This window comes from Elephantulus edwardii, unplaced genomic scaffold, assembly GCF_000299155.1.
Source record: "Elephantulus edwardii isolate Elephantulus edwardi_28Jun2011 unplaced genomic scaffold, EleEdw1.0 scaffold00021, whole genome shotgun sequence".
NCBI classification, from domain to species: Eukaryota; Metazoa; Chordata; class Mammalia; order Macroscelidea; family Macroscelididae; genus Elephantulus; species Elephantulus edwardii.
The window spans coordinates 3,732,607-3,754,271 of NW_006399771.1; positions in this window are offsets into that span (position 1 = coordinate 3,732,607).

The following is a 21,665-nucleotide window of genomic DNA, read 5'->3' on the forward strand; positions in this document are numbered from 1 at the left end:
TACTTTCCAAATGAAACTGCCTTTTCTATCTCCTCAAAGAATGAATTTGGTATCTGTATTGGGATTGTATTGAATTTATATATTCCTTTTGGTTGTTGTTAGGTGCTGTTGAGTAGAGTATAACACATGGCAACCCTATGCATGACAACAGATCTGAGTCCTGTCCTATCCCATGCCATCTTTATGACCATGAATTTCATGAACTGTTATGTTCTTGCTGTTAAATGCCGTTGTGTTGACTGCACCTCATAGTAACCTTATGAATACTAGATGGTGATGTTATTCTTACAATATCTGATCTACTCAAGCACCTTGTTGCAGTCATTGTGTCAACTCACCTGGCTGAGGGTCTTCCTCTCCTTTACCACCTTCCCAAGCACGTTATCCCTCTCCAAAGAATAATCTCTCCTAGCAATATGCCCAAAGTGTATGAGACAAATATTCATTCATCTTCGCCTCGAAGGAGCACTCTGGCTGTACCTTCTCCAAAACTGCTTTTAGAAGGATTGTAATTTTCACTAGGTTGAGTCTTCCTGTCCATGATCAGGGACTATCTTTCCATTTAGTTAGGTCTCTTATTTTTTTCCTATAGTATTGCTTGAAGGCAAGAATTCTGAGGCTTCGCCTGACATATTTTGGACATGTTGTAAGGAGAGAGACAGGTCATTGGAGAGGGACAACATGCTTGGTAGGGTGGAGGGACAGCACAAGAGGGGAAGGCCCTCTATGAGGTGGATTGATTCAGTGACTGGGGTAATCGGGATGGGAGAGTCAGAGACAGTGAGATTGGCACAGGACAGAGCAAAGTTTAGGGCTGTTGTACATAGGGTCTCTATGAGTCACAAGCGACTCGACGGCCCATAACAACAACAACAACGAGTGTTTTGAAGTTTTCTTTAGAAAGATCTTTGCCAGGTTTACTCCCAAGTATTTCCTCTTTGGCTGACTGTTATAAATTGTATTGCTTTCTTAGTTCCCTTTTCCATGTTTTCTTTGTTGCTGTAGAAGGATCTTACTGACCTTTGTATGTTGATCTTGTATCCTGCCACTCTAATAAATTGGTCTACTAGGTCTAAGAGTTTTCTTGTTGAGTCTTTGAATTTTCTATGTACACTATCATGCCATCTGCATATAGTGATAGTTTCACCACCTCTTTGCCATTTTGGCTGTTTCCTATTTCATTCTTTTGCCTTGTTGAGCTGGCTAAAACTTCCAAAACAGTGTTGAGCAGGAGTAGTGATAATGGATAGTGTTGCTTGATCCCTGATCACAAGAGGACTACTTTTAATCTCTTTCCATTGAGAATGATGTTAACTCTTGGTTTCGTGTATGTACATTTCACTGAGCTAAAGATAATCCCTTTTACTCTTATTTTGCTGAGAGTTTTAATGAGGAGGGGGTGTTGGATTTTTGGAAGGCTTTTTCTTCATCAATTGACAGATTAATATGGTTCTTGTGTAAACACGTTTATTGAGTCTTGATTTCTGTTACCATGGGTATTGATCCAAAGAAAACAAAATCATTGACCATTTCAATCTTTTTTCTATCTGTCGTAATGATTCCTATTTGTCCAATGGTGAGAATTTTGGGGTTGTTTATTTCTTTTTTAAGTTGAGATGTAATTAATATTGAAGGTTGTATTGTGATCTTCTCCAGGAAGTTTTTCAAGTCCTCTTCACTTTCAGTAAACAAGGCTGTTTCAGTTGTCCTCCGATTCTTCTTCATAAAGTCTGGATTCTTAAATGACTTGCTTAGCATACAGCTTGAAGAGGAAAGGAGAAAGAATATTATCCTAATACACATCTCTCCTGATTTTAAACCATGGTGTGTTCACTTGTCCTGTTCTGAAAACAACCCCTTGCTCTGTGTATATGTAGGTTTCCCATGAACACAATTATGTGTTCTGGGATTCCTATATTTTTCAACATTAGCCATAATTTGTTATAATGCATAAAGTCAACCACCTTTGCATAGTCAATAAAATACAAATATCTAAATCTTTCTGGTATACTCTGCCTTCAGCCAAGATCTATCTAACATTAGCAATGATATCCCTCAGCCACAGCCTCTTCTGAATTCAGTTTGAATTTCTGGAAGTCCTCCGTCAACGTACTGGTTGTTTCAGCTGTTTTTAAAATAATCTTCAGCAGATTTTACTTGTATGTGATATTAGTGATAATTGCAAGTGATTGTCCAATAATTCTCATATTCTGTTGGATCATCTATTTTTGGGAATAGGAAAAACTATGGCTTTCTTTCTGTCATGTGGCCATGTAACTGTCTTCCAAATTTCTTGGCACAGACTAATGAGGCCATTCAGGGCTGCATTTGTTTGTTGAAACATGTCACATGGTATTTCATCACCTCCTGGGGCCTTATTTTTTTCCAGTGTCTCCAGTGCAACTAGGAATTTTTCCTTCATTACCATTGGTTCTTGATCACATTCTACTTTCTGAAACGGTTCATTGTTGACCAATTCTTTTTGGTACAGTGACTCTGTATATTCCTTCCGTCTTCTTTTGATGTTTCCTGTATAATTCAAGAATTTGCCCATAGAATCTTTTGGTATTGCAAGTCAAAACTTGAAATTGTTCTTCAGTTCTTTCAAGTTGAGAAATTTCAAGTTGTTTTTTTCTTTTGATTTTCTAACTGCCATTCTTTGTACATTTTGTCATCATACTTTGCTTTGTCTCCTCAAACTGCCTTTTGGAATCTTCTATTCAATTCTCTTGTTTCAGAATTTTTTTTTCTCTATGTGTTGGTGTAAGTTTCAAAGTCTTTTTTGACATCCATTTTGGTCCTTGCTTTCTCTTCTGCAATGACCTTTTGCTTTCTTTATGGATTATACCATTATTGTCATACCATAGCTTTTCTGGTCTTTGATCATTACTGTTCAGTACTCCAAACAGAGTACCAATGTCAGTCTGGAGACTAAGGCGGTGTGCCTGATACAGGCCACCATGGTCTTTGCAATTACTTGCTTTGCATTAGAGAGCTGGACAGTGACTAGGGGTGATAGAAGGAGAGTTGATGCCTTTGAGCTGTGGTGCTGAAGAAGAGTATTGACTATATCATGGGTATCTATGGATATATGGATATATATATGTGGATTGCTAGGAGAACAAACAAGTTTATCCTAGAGAGGATAAAGCCATGCTGCTCCTCAGAGGCAAGGATTGTGAAGCTTTGTCTGACATACTTTGAACATGTTGCAAGGTGGGATCAGTCCTTGGAGAGGGATGTCATGCTTGGGAGGGTGGAGGGATAGTGCAGGAGAAGAAGACCCTCAATGAGATGGGTTGATTCAGTCACTGGGGTAACAGGGATAGGTATGTTGGAGACAATGAGGTTGGCACAGAATAGAGCAGGGTTTGGGGCAGGCAACTTGATGGCATATAACAACAACAACAAACACCAAATCTATTCTTGAGATCATTTTTAAGTTCAGACGGGATAGACTCAAGTTTATATTTTGATTCTTTTGGACTTGTTTTAGTTTTCTTTCCCTTCAATACGAACTTGCACATAAATAATTGATGATATGCTCCATAATCGTCCATGACCATGTTCTGACTTCTGATATTGAGCTTCTTCTTTGATTCTTTCCATTGATATAGACAATCTGATTACTATAGGCTTTCAAGTGAGGCCCAGATGTAAAATCACCATTTTTGTCTTCTTTTAAAAAGATATTATCAATGAATTAATCATTCATTGTACAAAATTTTATCATTTGATCTCTAGCCTCATTTCTTTTTATTATTTTTTAATTGATATTTAAAAAAATGTTTATAGAAAACTTGGATTTCCATTCATTAATTGTTGCACATTTCCCTTCCTCCCACTCTACCCCCCAGTTCATTTTTCTGTTTAAAAAGATTCTTTCATTGTTGCACAATTTCCTCCCTCCCTTCTGCCCCCAATCCACTTTGCTATGTATTCTGGACATTTGTCATGTGAATAATACCTAATCATAAATTTTTTAGACAGTTTTTTCCCTGATGTGTTTAAATGCAGTCTTCATTATTTATCCCTCCTTTTCTTAGTTTTCCCCCAACCTGTGGCATTTTGCAGTAATTGTCCATTTGTGATTGAGATATTTCACTCAGCATAATGTGCTCCAGGGTCACCCATTCTGTATAACACTTTATGAGTTCTTTGTTTTTCAGTGCTGCTAAGTCCATGTTTTCCAACTACAAGTCTTTCCTCTTTGTCTCCAACTTTTGCATCACTGTTACCAATTGGTTTTTTTTTTTAATTTTTTTTATTTTATTTTATTATTTTTGTATGCGTGTACCATCAAATCAGATCTGACTGGTACAGGAGGAGATTGCCCCTCCTTCCCCGGCAGAGCATCTGGTGGATTCGAACCACGCACCTCTGCGATTGTAGCTGCAGCTTCTTGCCACTAGGCCACCAGAGCTACCCTACCAATTGTTTTTAATGCATTTTGATTGCATGTTATTCAGATTGCAAAAACTGGTAGAAGTCCAATTTTTTCATGCTTGGCTTTGGTGGTTGGTGCATATATTTGGATAATACTTATATTAAAATGTCCTCCTTGTATTCATACAGCGTATCCTGTAATTGACAGTATTGTACTTCAGGACATATCTTGAAATGCTCTTTTCTATTATGAATGCAAAATTATTCTTTATTTTTTGTTAGTTTCAGCATAATAGACCATATACTGTCTGATTGAAAGTGGCCAATACCAGTCTATCTCAGATCACTAATGTTTAGGATGTTGATGTTGTGTTCCATTTCATTTTAAACAACTTCTAATTTTCTTAAAAGTATCCTTCACACATTCCATGTTCCAATTATTAACAACTGTTTGCAGCTATCTCTCCTCATTTTTCTAGTGCCTTTCAATTAGAGGACCTCTACTCCCTAAACTATATCTAACAATGTTCTTCTGTTATTTGTAGGTTTTAGAAGGCCTGCCATTTCATAACTGAATGGCCAATCCTGGTTCTTAGTCTTTCTTAGTCTGGAGTTGCACTGAACCTGTCCACCATGAGTGACCCTGCTAGTATTTGAAATACCAGTAGTATAGCTTCCAGCATCACAACAATCTGCAAGTTTTCCCAGTACAGCAAACTGACAGACAAGTGCTGTACCCATAAGAGGAAACTATAAACAAACAAGTGTACATATACATAAACCATAGACGAAGCAGCAACAGCCAACACTTTCAACAGAGCAAAGTGACAGATAAATGCTCTACTTATAAGAGCAAACCATCAAACAAGCAAGCATAAAAATATCAAATAACAAATGTGTTTGCTATTGGAAATGTAGATCATGGTCATTTCAAATAGGGTAGTTAGCCAGAGAAAGTGCGCCTGCTGGCCTCAGAGAGCTAGTTACCTGGACAAAGATGGTGTCTTTGCCAGTCCAAAGGGTGGTTTCCTCCTAGTTAAAAGAGGTGCCCCCTCTAATCTGGGTGCTGATTACAGGCTACTTTACTCTAAATAATACAAGCTATTTGCAGATATAGCTTCAGTGACAAATGTGCTTTCTTCATCTCCTCTATTCAGTTACCAATTAAGTCCTGAGCCTGATATTCCTATTCCTTTTCTATCTGTACCCATTCCTGCTTCCTCATTCCCTTTCACAGGAGTTGAGTCTTCGAGAACATCTTGTACCTGAAACTTCTTGTCAGCATCCCAACCTACAACAGGTGCCAAAGTGTAGATAAATGGGTAGGGGATTGAGTATGATAATTCACTCTGCCGAGGAGCATGTGCTTGGGACACTGAGGTGGGATCTCATAAAAGCAGGCTGTTAAGGCAGATTGGCTGACAGAAGTGCAGGAGACATCTAAACATTTAAATCACCTTTCTTATTGATTAAGGTAAATACTTCACTGATAGTGCTAATCGATACCCCTATAAATCTTTGATGCATGATGGTTTTACTGTCTATTTAATGTTGCTGTCTTTAATTGAGTTACATCCCCCTCAGCCCAAAATGAAAAAGTGAAAGTTAGAAATCATTTTGGCCTTGACAAAAAAATAGGGTGTATTTTACTCTTTTGTTTAACTTGAAGAATTCAGTCTTTGGGACATGAGTAGCGGCCTGACTTGAGCCCCTCTCCCCTGAGGATGCCAGCATGTCTCCCAGCAGGCTTTCAGTGAAGCAGCAGATGGGAGAGCCCTGGTGGTGGGAGAGCCCTGGTGGTGCAAGAGGGTTACATCACAAAGGCTTCAGGGGAGGACTCTGAAAGAATGGTACCAGAGCCTTGCAGGGGGTCTGTAAGGAGTAGCCACAGTCCACCTGCATGGCGACTCCTGCTCAAGCCCAGTGAATTCCTCCCATCACCCACTTTCTACAATGCCACCAACTGATTGATTTGTCCCTCCAGTCAGCTGGGTATAAATATCTGTCTGTCAATCACTCCATTATGCTAAGTGCCCAGCCAGCTATAGCAGAGATTTACACTCCTGAGGGAGGGGGTACCACTTGTCCTCCACCATCCATGCTATGTGCACCGTAGACCTCTTCAGGGTCTGTACTCCAGACCCTCGGTGACATGATCTTGTCCACTCAGAGCTCTGCCTCTGCAATGGAAAGTTTACTCAGAACAATTACTGAGAGGTGGCCATTAGCAAACTTCAAAATGGAAAAAAAAACAAACTTTCTTCCTTTCTTAGTTAGGTCATGTTGTCAGGGTGCTCTGGTCCTTGGTTAAAAAAAAACCCGTTATGTTGATTCAAGTAGAGGGGTTAACAGAAGAAAAGGAAAACAAACAAACAAACAAACAAACCAAAACAAAACCCAAGCTCTTCAATGAGATGGACTGGCACAGTGATTGCAATAAGGGGCTGCAGCCCTGGCAGAGATTGAGAGGGTGGTGCAAGATAGGTCAAGGTTTTAATGGTGTTCATAGGGTCACTGTAAGTCGTACTTGACCTGATGGCATCTAACAGCAATAACAACTTTCTTCCTAGAGAGGAAAAGGATCTGCAGCAATGATCCTTCCTACACGGAAGGTGACCCTGTCTTCAGGAAATATTTGATTATGTCTAAAGATGTTCTTAATGTCTCACTAGGGGCCTTGTCCTGGAGGTCAAGTAATGCACTGTTGTTACTGTTTGCTGTTGACTCAGAACCAAACCATAGCTGATCCTCTGACGGGATTTCAGAAGCAACAAATTGCACAGGAGGAGATTGCCCATCCTTCTCTTTTTCCCCCTTCCCCTTTTTTAAAATTAATTAATGTTAATGAACGTTTACAGAGACTTTGGATTTCCATTCATTTATTGTTGCACTTTTCCCCTACCCAACCTCTCCCCCAGTTTGCTCTTCTCTTTGAAAAGTAAAAGAAAAATTCTTTCATTGTTATACAATCCCTCCCCAGAAGTCCATTCCACTATGCAGTCTTCGTTCTGGACTCATGTCATGACAATAATACCTAATCATATATCCCTTTTAAATGGTTCTCTCCCTCATCTGTTTCAATGTGGTATACATAATTTATCCCATCTTTCTCAGTCTCCCTCCCAACCCCCAGGTCAGTCCTGTTTTACAACAGTGGCTCTATGCAGTATTTGTCCTTTTTTAACTGAGATATTTCACTCAGCATAATGTCCTCCAGCATCACCCATTATGTATAATATTTCATGAGTTCCTTCTTTTCATCGCAGCATAGTATTCCATTGTGTGAATATACCACAGCTTCTCCATCCTTCTCTTGTAGAGAAGCTGGTGGATTTGAACCACATGCTTTCTAGATTGCACTGGACTCTTTTTACCAGGCCACCAGAACTCCCTACAGGAATGTACTAAACACCCCATAGTGTACAGGAAGTGCCCTCCCCTCAGCAGCAAAGAATTGTATTAGATGCCATTATCGTTCATACACCTGGATTGGAATTCTGTGCTACCCAGGATCCTCAGTGACTGATTTTAAGGGCTTCCTCCATGTTTCAGTTTAGTCTGAAGATCTGCAGAAATCTGGCATTGTAGGGGCACACACTGACAGACAGGTGACAGTTGCATTGGTGGTGCATTGACTGATAATCATACCTGTTTCTCTAGCATGAAAAGTCAGACTTCCACCACTAATCTGCCCTACTCTTTCAATAAAGAATTATTGGGTCTAAAATGTCAATAATATCACTGTTCAAGACACCCAGATGGACAAGAAAGAGAGAATGCTGAACAAGATTTGGCATTAGGAATTCAAAGACATTTTTACAACCCTCCCTCACCAGACCTGTTGGACAAGGCAGAATTTTAGAGGTATGGATGAACTTGAACAGCTGATCAGGACTTTCCAGAGCATGTAGTCTTCCATAGTCTGTGGCTCCAGAGATAATTCTAAGGCTCATGAAGGAGATGGATACACTCCAGATGATGGGAATCTTTAATTATCATTTAAAGGGATCTTTTCAACTTGAGAGATGGAAGATTATTTTCAGTGAATGGCTCTCAAGACTACTTGTGCCTGGAAAATGTAGCAAGAAAGAGTGGACCTGGGGATACACCACGAGTAAGAGTGCTGGGATTGATTTGTGCTGTCTGTCACAGGCACCAGTGTGGAAGAGATAGCATGTTTGTGATAGATGCAACCATCCTCTGGCTTCTTATTTGTTTTCTTACCCCATTTATCAATAGCTTTCTCATTGCTGTCAAGTCTGAGCCAACTCATAGCTGACCCTCCAGTGGATTTTTCGATGCTGTAAATCACACAGGAGATGGTCCATTTTTCTCCCAAGGTGTCGCTGATGAATTCTGGTCAGCCAGCCTCCTTTAGCTGCACAACTCTCTGCAATTATGGAACCAGAGTGTCCTCATTTTTCAATAGACAAACACATTTAAGGACATTTAAAAATATTTAGATTTCCATTACTTTCAGGTTAGCAGCACAATTTGCCATGGAATATATGCCACCAGGGTTCCCTTTTTTGTTTTATTTGATCTTGTTTTGTTATGCCAAACAAAAAGAGATGCTCCTACTAATGTGTTAATTGTATGTTGTTGTTGTTGTTGTTATGTGCCGTCGAGTCGTTTCCGACTCATAGCGACCCTATGCACAACAGCCCTAAACCCTGCTCTAATTGTATAGTACTTTTAAAGGAAAATGAATACAAAGAAAAGAAAAATTGTAGAGTTAAACAGAGGAATATATGATATTTTAGACTTTTAATAATAGTTCCCTTCAGATTTTTAATCTATATTTGCACATATTCTTCCTACACATGTTCCTAAAATTGAATTAATAATTATTTACCAAATTAAAAAAAACTCCAAAATATACGTATTATTCATGTAATTACTTATTTTTATGAACATGATATGCTATAGTATGCATATATTGGCATTGATATAATAATAACTCCTTTGAGTTTTTCACCCCCTTAATTGCATGTATGCTTTTATGCACATAACTTGATTCTTTTACTAGAGTAAATTTTTATAAGTGGAGTAATAATCAACTAAAAAACTAGATGTATTTTAGAAAAATGACTCATATTTCCAAGAATTAACATGTGAGTCACTATGTCTTACTTGCTGTAAAGAAAATGCTTAGTTTCAAACAAAAGACTAGGATCTTGTTTTTCCCATTTGTATTGATTAGTGAGATTGATTTTCTTCAAATCTTTGTAATTTCTTGTGTATTTTTCTTGTGTGTCCATGTATTTTGTTAGTTTTTCTTGTGAAACTTTCCCTCCTGCTTCTATATTTCATAGACCTAACTTAGTAAAGGTTTGTGTTATCTAAAGAGTTTATGAACGGCCCTGGTAATCATTGAGTTGCTAACTGAAAGGTGTGCAGTTGGAATCCACCAGCTGCTCCTCAAGGAAGAGATGGCCATTTCTTCTGCAAAGATCTACATCCCTGGAGATCCAATGGAGTGTGACCATAGAGATCCAATGGAGTGTGACCATGAACTAGAGATCCAATGGAGTGTGACCACGAACTAGAATCAACTTGAAGGCAGTGGTGACCGTGAGGTTGGCTCTGGATGGGGCAAAATTCAGAGGCGTTGTTCAGAAGGTCACTATGAGTTGTAGTCAACTTGACGTCAACTAACAACAGCACACATGCTTTTGATAGCAATCTTCATGCCTTTTGTTTTTAATGACTTCCAATTTCCCTACATCCGTGCTTTGTACAGCCTATGTTCTGATTACTTAAAAAATCATTTGCAGCTATTTCTTCTCATTTTGATTTGTGCCCAAGCAGCAAAGAAAGGTCCTTCATTGGCTGAAAGATTTCCTCCACACATGTTGGAGACAACTCTGCTTTGAGGAGGCAGCTTTTCCCCTATTTGTATTTGAGGTACCTTCTAAATTGAGGGGTTCCTCTTTTGTCACTAAATTTTGTCACTGCTATTAAGAAAGTTTTCACTGGCCGATTTTTAAAGAACAAGCTTCAATTTGATATGGAGGTCTTCCTCAATTGTCTTTGTAGACTGAGAAGCTGAAGACTTCAACCTGACAAGGAGGTCTTATTCAATGGCTCTTCCAGACTAAAAGATTCCTACTTCTTTTTAAAGTATTATTTTTAAAAAATTCTTTGATAAGTTGAAACTTTTTTCAACCTATTAAAGAATATTTAAAACATCAGATTTCTTATCTATTGTAGTAGCACAGATCAGACACTTGCAATGACATGAGTAAATAGAACAAGAATAGTAGAGTAGAATACATCATCATCAGCCAAGGTTAACCCATGTCAGGCTCCTGTTCACTAGGGTTTAATCACATCCTAGCCTACACCTTGAGTGAGGAACGCCTACATTCCATTTCCCAGGATTAAGAGCTAATCTAACAGTCACATCTATTGCCAAATGGCAAATGCAAAGAGCAAAGAGAAGAAGGGGCAATAAAAAGGAGGGTGAAAACAGTAAAAGATGGTAATAAAAGTGGAAGACCCCCGGCAGGTAATGGGCATGATTTATTGCACTTGTTCAGACTATCTAAATGCACTGGCACTAGAGACAGCCCTTTCTCCTTACCCCACTAAGATAGAAATCTGGGTTTCTTCAGAGTGTAACTCTTCCCCTAAAGCACACACTTCACTTTCTGTCAGTTTGTAGCTATTATGACTACTAGCAACTGGGTTGATGGTGAAAGATAGTTTATCTATGCAGCCAACCATATCACAAAACAATAAGGCATTTCAACACATGGCCAAGGAAATTAGTCAGCCTTTCTTTCTCCCAAAGAGTGCTGTGAACAATTTCACCTATCTCTTTTCTTAGCAAAACTTTAGATTCAGTGTGTCAGAGTGAAATCTCTCTGAACTCTCAAATTTCAGTAGGATTGGTCTGAATGATATTAAATATATTATTAATTTCAGAAAACATTGACATCACTCATTAGTTCATCTTGTCCATAAATGTGGAATTCTGTTCATTCTGCTTACATATTATTTTATGTTCCTTTATGTGTAAAATATATTTATACATAGTTCTATATATCTCTACATAGAACTTAGAGAAGTTCTACATACTGGAGATGTATTATTTGGAGAACAGTACTTAGTATCTCAAGGACTGCAGAAAGAATAAATAGATATGTCTTGGAGAAAGTGCAGCCAGAGTGCTCCTTGGTGCAAACCTGATGAAATTTCATCGCACATACTTTGGACATATTACTAGGAGAGGCTATTCCTTTGGAAAGGGACATTATGCTTGGAAAGGTGGAGGGTTGGTACAAGACAGGAAGGCCTTAATGAGGTGAATAGGCACAGTAACGGGCACAAGTGCGTCAGAAATAATGAGAATGGTGACGGATAGGACAGAATTCAGATCTGTTGTTCTAAGGGTAACCATGAATCTTGCACTCAACTTGATGACTCTTGATAACAACAATAAATCAATAATACACATTATTTGATATTCTGTACATAGTATTGTTTTGCATTTGGATTTTTATAAGAGTGCCATTTTATAACTGGTTCTTGGTACTTTTAAGATAGCCTTTAACTGTCTCCTTTACTAAACTAGATTTCCTTATTAGTCTCTGATTAAGTCTAATAATTTTCCAGATTATTATCTTCTGTAAGTCTTTGTTATTCAAGTTTGAATAACATGGTTTTTATTAGAACAAATACAAATGACATCATGAATATGTTGAGCAAGGCATAAATTATTTTCTCATTTATTAATTTGAAACTATCATTTTTACACTAATATGTGTTCTCTAAAATTCTATTTGTTTTTATGACTCACTTTTTATAGATAATAGTATAATGAGTTTGCATTTGGCTATCCCCTAAATATTTTTCAAGACTGACTAATCTTGTTTATCTACTTACCACTATTCCTCACGCTTTTTCCTCTCCAGTGTATGCATGCACACACACACACACACACACACACACACACACACTTTCCCACTGAATTATCTCAAAGCAAATCTCAAAAAAATTGTACCATTTTCTCCTAAACATTTATAACCTTTAACTTTTTACTTCCAATTTTATTATCTTTAATTTTTACGAATTGTGCATGTTGCCCTGAAGACATGTGTTGTCTTTGTATCAGTTCTTTCTAGGTTGATACTCCCTTGTCTTGATTCTTTACATTATTCATTTGTCGGAAGATTATATTTTGACTCCCTCTGTCTCTTACTGGTGTCTGTTACACTCCTATTTTCACAGTAGCAGTGACAATTACTTATACAGTATTTGTCCTTTTGTGACTGAGTTACTTCATTATAATATCTTCCAGAATGTTGTGTAGTATTTTACCAATTCTTCATTTTCTTTACTGCTACATAACCAGGTGAATGTACCACAATTTTTCTATTTGTTCATTTGTTGATGGGCATTTGTGCTGTTTTCATCTTCTTGCTATTGTGAATAATAAACTTGGATGTACACAGATCCATTCATGTCTCAACTCTGACTTCCTTGGGATATAATCCTAGTAGAGGAATAGATGGATCAAATGAGATTTCTATATTCATCATCTTGAGGAAACACCAAACTGCTTTCCACAGTGGTCATAGCATCTTACAATCCCACTCGCAGTGCATGAGAGTTCCAATATCTGCCTCCTCACAGGCATTTATTGTTTATTGTGCTGTTAAACTTTGCTATTGCTGCAGAGATAAAATGGTATCACATTGTTGTTTTGATTTGCAGGTTTCTAATTCCTAGTGATTTTGAGGATCTTCTTATATGTTTATTGGCAAAACATTCTTCTTTGTGAAGAGTCTTTTCATATCTTGTGTCCATTTTGTAATTGTGTTATTAATATTTTTCTTATAGAGGCACTGTGGTGTTCTAAATTATAGTTATGATTTCCTTTACTGAAATGCCATTGCCAAATATTTTCCCCCAGTATGTGGGGTTTCTAGTCACCTTATTGTTGTTGTTGTTAAGTGCCATAGAGTTGTAGATGACCCTATGGATGAAAGACCTGAACACTTGTATAACTTACACCGTTTCTCCAAGTTCATAAAGTTTGCAGAGACAAACTATTTCGGAAGTGGATGCCATTCCTGCTTCCAAGCTTGTTTTAATCGAGGGGCTCCATCAAACCCTGTTCACCATAGGTAACCATTATTGCGTTTGACACCTCAGTGTCACAGTGGTCAGCATCACAGCAACCACGAGTTACCTCTGTACAGCAAATGGACTGACCAGTGCTATACCACTTAGAAGAATGTTTGACCAAAACCAATTAAAAACGAGTCCTAAGGGCCGCAGATTAAAATCACCCACCTTTGACTTGGTAGCGTAACTTTCTATCCACCAGGCCCACAGAACTCTCTATGTTGTTGTTGTTAAGTGCCATTGAGTTGTAGACGACTCATAGCAACCCTATGAATGAAAGACCTGAACACTTGTATAACTTACACCATTTCTCCAAATTCATAGAGTTTCCAGAAGCAAGCAATTTCTGAAGTGGAAATTGTGATTTTCACCCCATTAGAAAAAAAAAATTATACACACAATTTGAATTTCAGAAGATCTTCTTAACTTTACCCTGGCTTCATTGTTCATTTTTTGCTATATTTACAAGCTTATTTGGTATCATAGACTGATGTTGTCATGTGCCACCATGTCAACTATGTCTTACAGTCTTTGGGATTTTCTACCTTTCCTGTCACAGCTTGTCTGCCATGACTTTTCACTCACTTTCACGGTTTCTGTATTTGGTGTTGTATCTGTTTACAAACTGAGTCTAGGATGTTCTAAGCACAGTGACCCTGATCCAAATGACACATTGTGCTCCCCTCTTTTGGAGACACTGACATCTCGTCTTGAAGATGACACATTTTAAACCTAGTGGAATAGTAAAATTGATTGATTCTCTTTCTTCAGTTCAATTCACCTTATTTGCATGGTAGAAAAGAAATAAAAATAGCTCATCATACTACAGTGGCTTACCATTTACACCACTCCAGGACTCTCCTTTACTCCCTCTGTGTACACACCTGCACACAATGTTTATTGGTTTGTTTTTTGTCAGCATACATTTTTAGGATTAATAGTAGTGATTAAAAGGTTATGAATATCTTAAGACATTTTTGATCTTGGCTTTTATGTGTCTCTTCCTAGAATATTCAAACCAATTTATTGTTCTACAAGCAGAATAGAGAAAGCTAGCTTGCTTGCATTTTTACCAAGTCTAGTTGTTACCTTTCAACCTACTGTTTCATGATTTCATTTTTCACTAATATTGAGATTAAACTTTTTATAATGTGCTTAGCATTTATCATTTCATGGGAAAAGGATGGTAATCTTCTGTGCTATTTTCTGCATATTAAAATCTTCTGGGGGGGTCAGCTATAAGTTGGTTCTGACTTGACAACATGTAAAAAACAACTACTCTGAGCTGCCTATTTGTACACTCCTTTCCATTTTTATTGAGTGTTAATATTATTCTTTTTTTATAATTATTACTAATTTTAGGAGATTTTTTTTGCCAACTACATGTATTAAAAATATTTCCCCATGATTTTAGTTTTACAGTTTTTTGAAAGGGCTGGAAATTTTCTTATTTATGCCATTTAATTAATTCTTAATTAACACATTGTGCAAATGATGGCAAAAGTGTTTCTAAGCATGGCCATCAATTTTAAAGTGTGTGGTCTCTTTCTCATTTTTGCTTTTTATATTTAGGTTTATACTTATTTTATTTTAATAATTAAGTGCTATGCATCAGAGAGTTGGACAGTGAATAGGGATGATAGAAAGAGAATTGAAGCCTTTGAGCTGTGGTGCTGGAGAAGAGTGTTGAATATACCATGGACTGCTAGGAGAACAAACAGGTTTGTCCTGGAGACGGTGAAGCCGGAATGCTCCTTGGAGTCAAGGATTCTGAAGCTTCGTCTGACATACTTTGGGCATGTTGCAAGGAAGGACTGGTCCTTGGAGAGGGACATCATGTTTAGGAGAGGGGAGGGGCGGCACAGGAGAGGAAGACCCTCAATGAGATGGATCGATTCTGTGACTGGAGCGGTAGGAATGAGTGTTTGAGACAGCGAGGTTGGCACAGGATAGAACGGCGTTTAGGGCTCTTGTACTTGTCGCTATGAGTCACAAGAGACTCGAGGGCACATAACAAAAACAACAACAACTTCTATAATTAGATTTACCAAAAAGTTAAGGTTTATTGATTTTGGGGGTTTTTTACATTTCTCAAGAACTCAAGCAGTTATACTGTTTCTCTATAACAGAATAATTTATTGTTTTATCCATTTGACTTTTATCCAGCTTCTCTTGAGTTCATTTAATTGTTTATTTGCTAACTTCTTCACCCAAAGCTTTAATTCATTTATTTTTTAATTCTTTCCTTTTCTAATAATAACACAATTTATTGTTTTACGTTTTTCTTTTCTAAGTGTAGAGTTGGCAGCACTCCACAAACTTTTACAAAACATTGTTTTGTATTCTTTTCGTTTTTTCTATGGTAGAACTTTTTATTTCCCTTTTGAGTCAATAGATATTTATGGGACATTTTAAACTTATTTTTTTTATTATCCACTTTTCTGTCGTTTTCTTTGTGACTGTCGGAAACATTTCCATTTATTATATTTCTGTCAGGAAATCTGGCCTGTAAGCGTCTTTTTTAGTGTAGTACATGGTAAGCTTTTGAAAATGCTCTACTAACTCTTGAAGAAGTATTTCTAGGGAACAAAGTTGGTCTTTCATCTTTGAACTGTAACATTCAGACTTTCTCAATGTTCTTGATGCTATGAGTTCTCTGAGGTCTGTAACACCCTCTCAGTTACTACTGCTCTCTCAAACCCTTCCTATATTTCCAAAATTTTTCATATCCTTAATGTTCATAAAAGTTTATTATATCATCATTAGTGACTTAATTTTTATAGTCGCAAAAAGACCCTCTGGTTAATCAAATGGTAAGAATTAAAATGACTTTTTTTGTTTTCTTTTTCTTTTTACTTGGAATTTGTCTTATCTCATTTCCTTTAGGCATGATTCATAGACATAGACTGTAGACAAAGTTGCTTTTATGCCCATCTATGTATCTTTTCTCAGAAGCTCTGGTGGTATAAGTCATAGCATGTTATGCTGCTTTAAAATAAGACTGTAGTTTGGAATATTTGAAATATAGAACTTCTATATTCTCCAGCAGTTTGAATATATCGAGACCTTCACAGGGAAAGGAGGGCAATCTCCTCCCATCAAACTATTCAGCCTTGGTAACCTGATGTAGGCTGATTTTAAGCCTGAACTGAGTGGTTGGCAGTGCCATGTGTATCTAGATACGGTTTTAAAGTTATTGGCACACACCAGAGAACATGGTCATGCATCTTACTATACCTGACAACCCGGAAAGGGTGGATCAGACATGTACAGTGTGTGAGCAGGACTAAGGGACACCTTGTGAACACATCCACGCTCAGGAGAAGAGGTCACTTGTGAAAACATTGCCTTAGCAGTTGATGAGAAGTGTAACTTAGGACAGAATGATGTTGCTTATTCATCTGTGTCTCTATCCTAGCTTATTATAGAAGCACATCAGAGAGAAAGGGAGTGGGACGGGGTGAGAGAGGAAGACACAGACATGCATGGAGAGAAATACTAACATGAATACACCTAACGAACTAGCATGTTGCTATTAGCTGCTATTGAACAATTCCACAAACCATAGCGTTGTCATTACTAGATCTTTGTACATTTATCATCAGGCCTTGTTTTCCTACTCTGTCTTAGTTGGCAAACTCTGCTGAAGCCTATTCATCATGGTAACAACATGCAAGCCTCCACTGACAGATGAGTTGTTGCAGACCTAGGGATAAGTATATTAATAAATATTAATAATGAGACTGAACACCAGGAATGTATAAGTAAAAAGAGGTAAAGCAGAAGGTGGACAGTTCTCAAACAACTGAAGCACTGATCTCAGCTTCCCTGTGCCTTTAACTGAAAATTGCCAGGGAGCAAATCACAAACAGAATTCAATGCAAAGGAAGCCAAGCTCTTTCCATTGAACCTTATGCTTGACTCAGGAGGGAGGGGTTAGCAAATACAATACAAGAATCGTGTCAACGCCTAAGTTTGCCTTAGTGCCTACCCCTGTAAACATTTAAGATTTGCCTTAGTGTTTCAGGGTGAATTCCAGCTTGTATCCGTGGCCTCTCTCATATCCTGATATAGCATTTGGTTTATTATAAATATTTAGTATGAAATTTGGCTTCCTACATGAGTGATGACTGTGCTTCAGCAAGACTGCCCAGGAATTGAACCGAAGTCTCCCACATAAAACATGAGAATTCTACCATTGAGCCCTCTAGGAATGACATATATTCATTAACAGCTCTGTGGAGCATAGCTCCTCCCTTACACAGTAGGGACTTGGAACCCTGTTAACTTCAAAGAGTTAGAAAAAGTTTAACTCCAAAGAGTGGGGAGAGCCTTTTCTTCACTAATGACACGTCCACCATGTGACTCAGGAACCTCAGAGTAGAGGGGTCTTGAGAGGTCCCAGGGGAGGTAGCAAACATGACCGTGGACCTGGACTGTGGCTCTCCAAGACCACTAGAGTCCAGAGGAAGGCCCTTGGCAGCTTAGTTGGACTTGATAATAAGCCCAGGAAAGGCTCCTTCACAAGATAAACTCCTGGCAACGTGAGAAGTATATTTCTAGGACCTAAGACTCTGCTTGTGAGGGCAACATAAACACACTGTGACTGACTGTAGCCAGAACTCAGCTTGCACTTCCCCAGGCTGGTGCTGCCTAGGGAGATGTTTCTTTTCAAAACTAGCATGAATGTTCTCATTTCTCTGATACATCTTCTGTTCTAAATGATCTTTGCTATTGGCGTTTTGCAGCTGTAAGTCCCAGGTGTTACTTCTTCGTTTTCTCTTCTCTTCTGTTCTATTGTGATTTGTAAAGTTTGCTTCTCTCCCCCCACTGCCCCATTTCTTTACATTGTTATCATTAATTCTTTAAGAACATACTCTGCTGGCATTTGAGCCGCACACTTCCCGGGGGCTCAGAAAAGTCTAGCAAGCTCCAGGGACTACCTGCCAAGAAATTATTCTCTCAAGGGACAAAGGAATGTCCTGGAAAAGAAAGCAACTTAAGAGAGAGAGTCATCCTCAATGAAGAAGGCAAATGAAAGAGGGTCGAAGAAGACCCTCGATGAGATAGATTGACAGGGTGAACAAAGATGGGCTGGAGCGTGCCAGAGATGGTCAAAATGGTCAAGGAGAGGACAAGGCTCAGGTCTGCTGTTCATTGTGAGTCAAGGTCACAGTTGACTGGATGGACTTAACAAGAGCTCAGCACAAACAGAGGCCCTGTGCTCTTCTCCTCTGGACTTTTGGTGACTTCTGTGACTGCTTGACCATTGGAATAGATTGGAATTTTCACTGTTCCAGTTTCTGAGTCAATTGCTATTCTTGACTCTTGGAATACTTTTTTTAAAACTCTTTTATTATTATAGTTATTATTATTATTAATTTCAATGAACATCTACAGAGATTTTGGAATTCCATTCATTTATTGCTGCACTTTTCTCCCCACTCATTCACCCCCACCCCCACCCCCAGTTTGCTCCTCTCCTTGAAAAGCAAAAGAAAAACTCCTTCATTGGTACACAATCCCTCCCGCCCCCGCACATCCCCACTCCCACCCACTCTGCAACCCTCATTCCGGACTCCTATGATAATCATAATGCCCTAAAATATACTTTCTTTTAACTGACATGAAAGAAGCCGACTTCCCTGTTCTGGGTGAAGAGACTCTGAAGCTCTGTTGTAAGCTGTCACGACTCCTAGCTGACCCTGAGTGGGTTTTTAGTGGAGTAAATCACTTGAGAGGAGGTTGTCCCTCATTCGTCCATTCAGCAGGTTGTGGATTGCATGGCTCTGGGTTGGCAGCTCAGATCCTTACCCACGAGGCCACCAGAGCTGGCTGAAATTTGTACCCCTAACACCCCGCTGACGGATCCTCTGTGAGTTCCTTCTGATTGGACCGCAGGTAACAACCATAGACAACAATAAACCCAGAGAAATCTCTTGTTAAAACTTTTTGGATTACTGGGACCCACACAACATTGTATTTGGAAGCTCTCTAACAAAGTACAGCCACCAATCCAGGGAGAGTTTATCTTCCTTAATTTATCTGCCTCATCCATTTTCATGTTTCTTTCACACTGTGGGAGACTTTTTCAAACTTATGCTCAGTGCTCTGATTTATGGTTTACACTATCAGTTCTACTCTTTGCTGTATTGAATCTGGACTTTAATTGTCCCTTAGAACCCCTGGAGGATTCGAACCACTGATCTTATGGTTAGTGTTGGCAACTTGCTAAGCTGTGAGGGCCCCTTCCAGTTCTAAGACAATGGAGTCCTGAAGGGGTACAATTTCCAGAGTTCATCTCACACACAAATCAAAGAAAAACCTTCCTAATCCAATGTAGGGAGCTCTGGTGGCCTAGTGGTAAGGGGCTGTGCTGCAATCCCAAAGGCAAGCGGTTCAAATCCACTGGCTGCTCCTCGAGAGAAGGATGGGCAATCTCCTCCTGCCGGATTTACTGCCTCTGCAAACCCACTGGAGGGTCAGTGATGGGCTGATTCTGACTCAAAAGCACACAGCAACAATCCAGCACAATCAAAATGACTGAGCAAACGTGCACAGACACACTTTGACGCATATATGCGCGCGTGCAAAACACAGCATGCTAGTGCAAACTACCTTCAGTTTTCCCCCCCTCTTGACCTGTTCTTGGCCAACTTTCTCTATAGGGAAGTAAAGAGTTAAGCACCCTGAGAGGCTCCTGGGTCCATTTTGCATATGAGCATTTCCATGTTAATAGAACATTTAAGGGAAATGCTCTCTGTCAATTGATTGTATAAATATTTCATCTGGAGTAAGTGGCAGGACAGCTTTCCTGAGAGCAACGTGGAGGATAAAATCAGAGCGTCTTGTGGAAGAAATAAGACACTACCGGGAGTTACAAACGCCGGATCCAGAGGCTAAAAGCGGTCCCCTCGCCTTGTGCTGCCTGCAGCCAGGGCCCAGTAAATCCATAATGGAATGAGTGAGTTTGGGCCGCATAAATTTGTCCGCCTTCCCCAGGAATCCTGCCCGCCGCCTTTCTAGATTAATGGCCAGGAGCATCGCACATAATGAAGTCCGCTACCCCGGCACCCACTCATGAATTTATTATGGCGTCCACAATCCGGCGGGATGGCGCAGACATCTTTATAAATCCTGCATTTAGCGTTGGCGAGATGAGCTCTTCACTCCTAATGGTGGGGCTGATTTATCATCAGGGGCCCTGCTCCTCCGCGGCCCCTCCCCGGCACTTGGCGAAGGAAATACAGGTCATCCTGCTGATGGAAATGAAATGTGAAGGTAATTAGAGGATGCCAAATGGAGATGGGAAAGAGGGCACCGTGGACGCTTTAAATATGTTGGTCATCTTTTTCCTTGGAGCAATTATATCAGGCTGATTTATTTTTACAGTTTATAATCACTTAACTACCTGTGGCTGGGGATTTTTCTTTTCTTTTTTTTTTTTTTTTTCCCTTTAACCCCAGGCTTTGGAGGCAAGAGTCAGGTTTTGATATCTCTTTTCTTAGGTTGGTAGAAGGGAAATCCGTTTCCAGCCCCTCAGCCTCTGTTTTCCGCTGCAGTTTTCACAGCTGGAGGAGTTGACTGTGCGGGCTGCTTGGAGAAGCCTGGCCAATGTCTCTCTGGAGCGTCTTTTACTGTTGTTATGTGCCATCAGGTGGAAAACGGCTCATAGCTGACCCTCCAGTGATTTTCAGAGGCAGTAAATTGCTGGGGAGGAGATTGTCCATCTTTCTCCTTCAGAGTGGACAGTGGTTTTGAACTATGTGCCTTTGGATTGGCAGCACAGCACCTCACCTCCTAGGCCACCAGGGCTCTCTTTAGCGCCCCTCTGGGCTGTCTTTACCTGTATAAAACCTCAGCAGATTTCAGGACCTGTCTCCCTCTGAGGATGATGGGAAAAGCATTCCCTTTTCCCAGGAAGTCACAGGTGGAAGACCAGAATGACAGAGGGTAGCGGTGTGTTGTCAGGTGGACATAGTCCAATCCTGGCTTCTCTGCTTCCTGAGAGCTGACTGGATGTCTTACATTTCTTCTCTACACCTCAGTCTCTTCATCTATAAAATGGGCGCACTGGCAGTATCTCCCTTCAGTTGCTGTGAGCATTATATGAGAAAATGTTTGTGAACCTGTTGCCTGACACA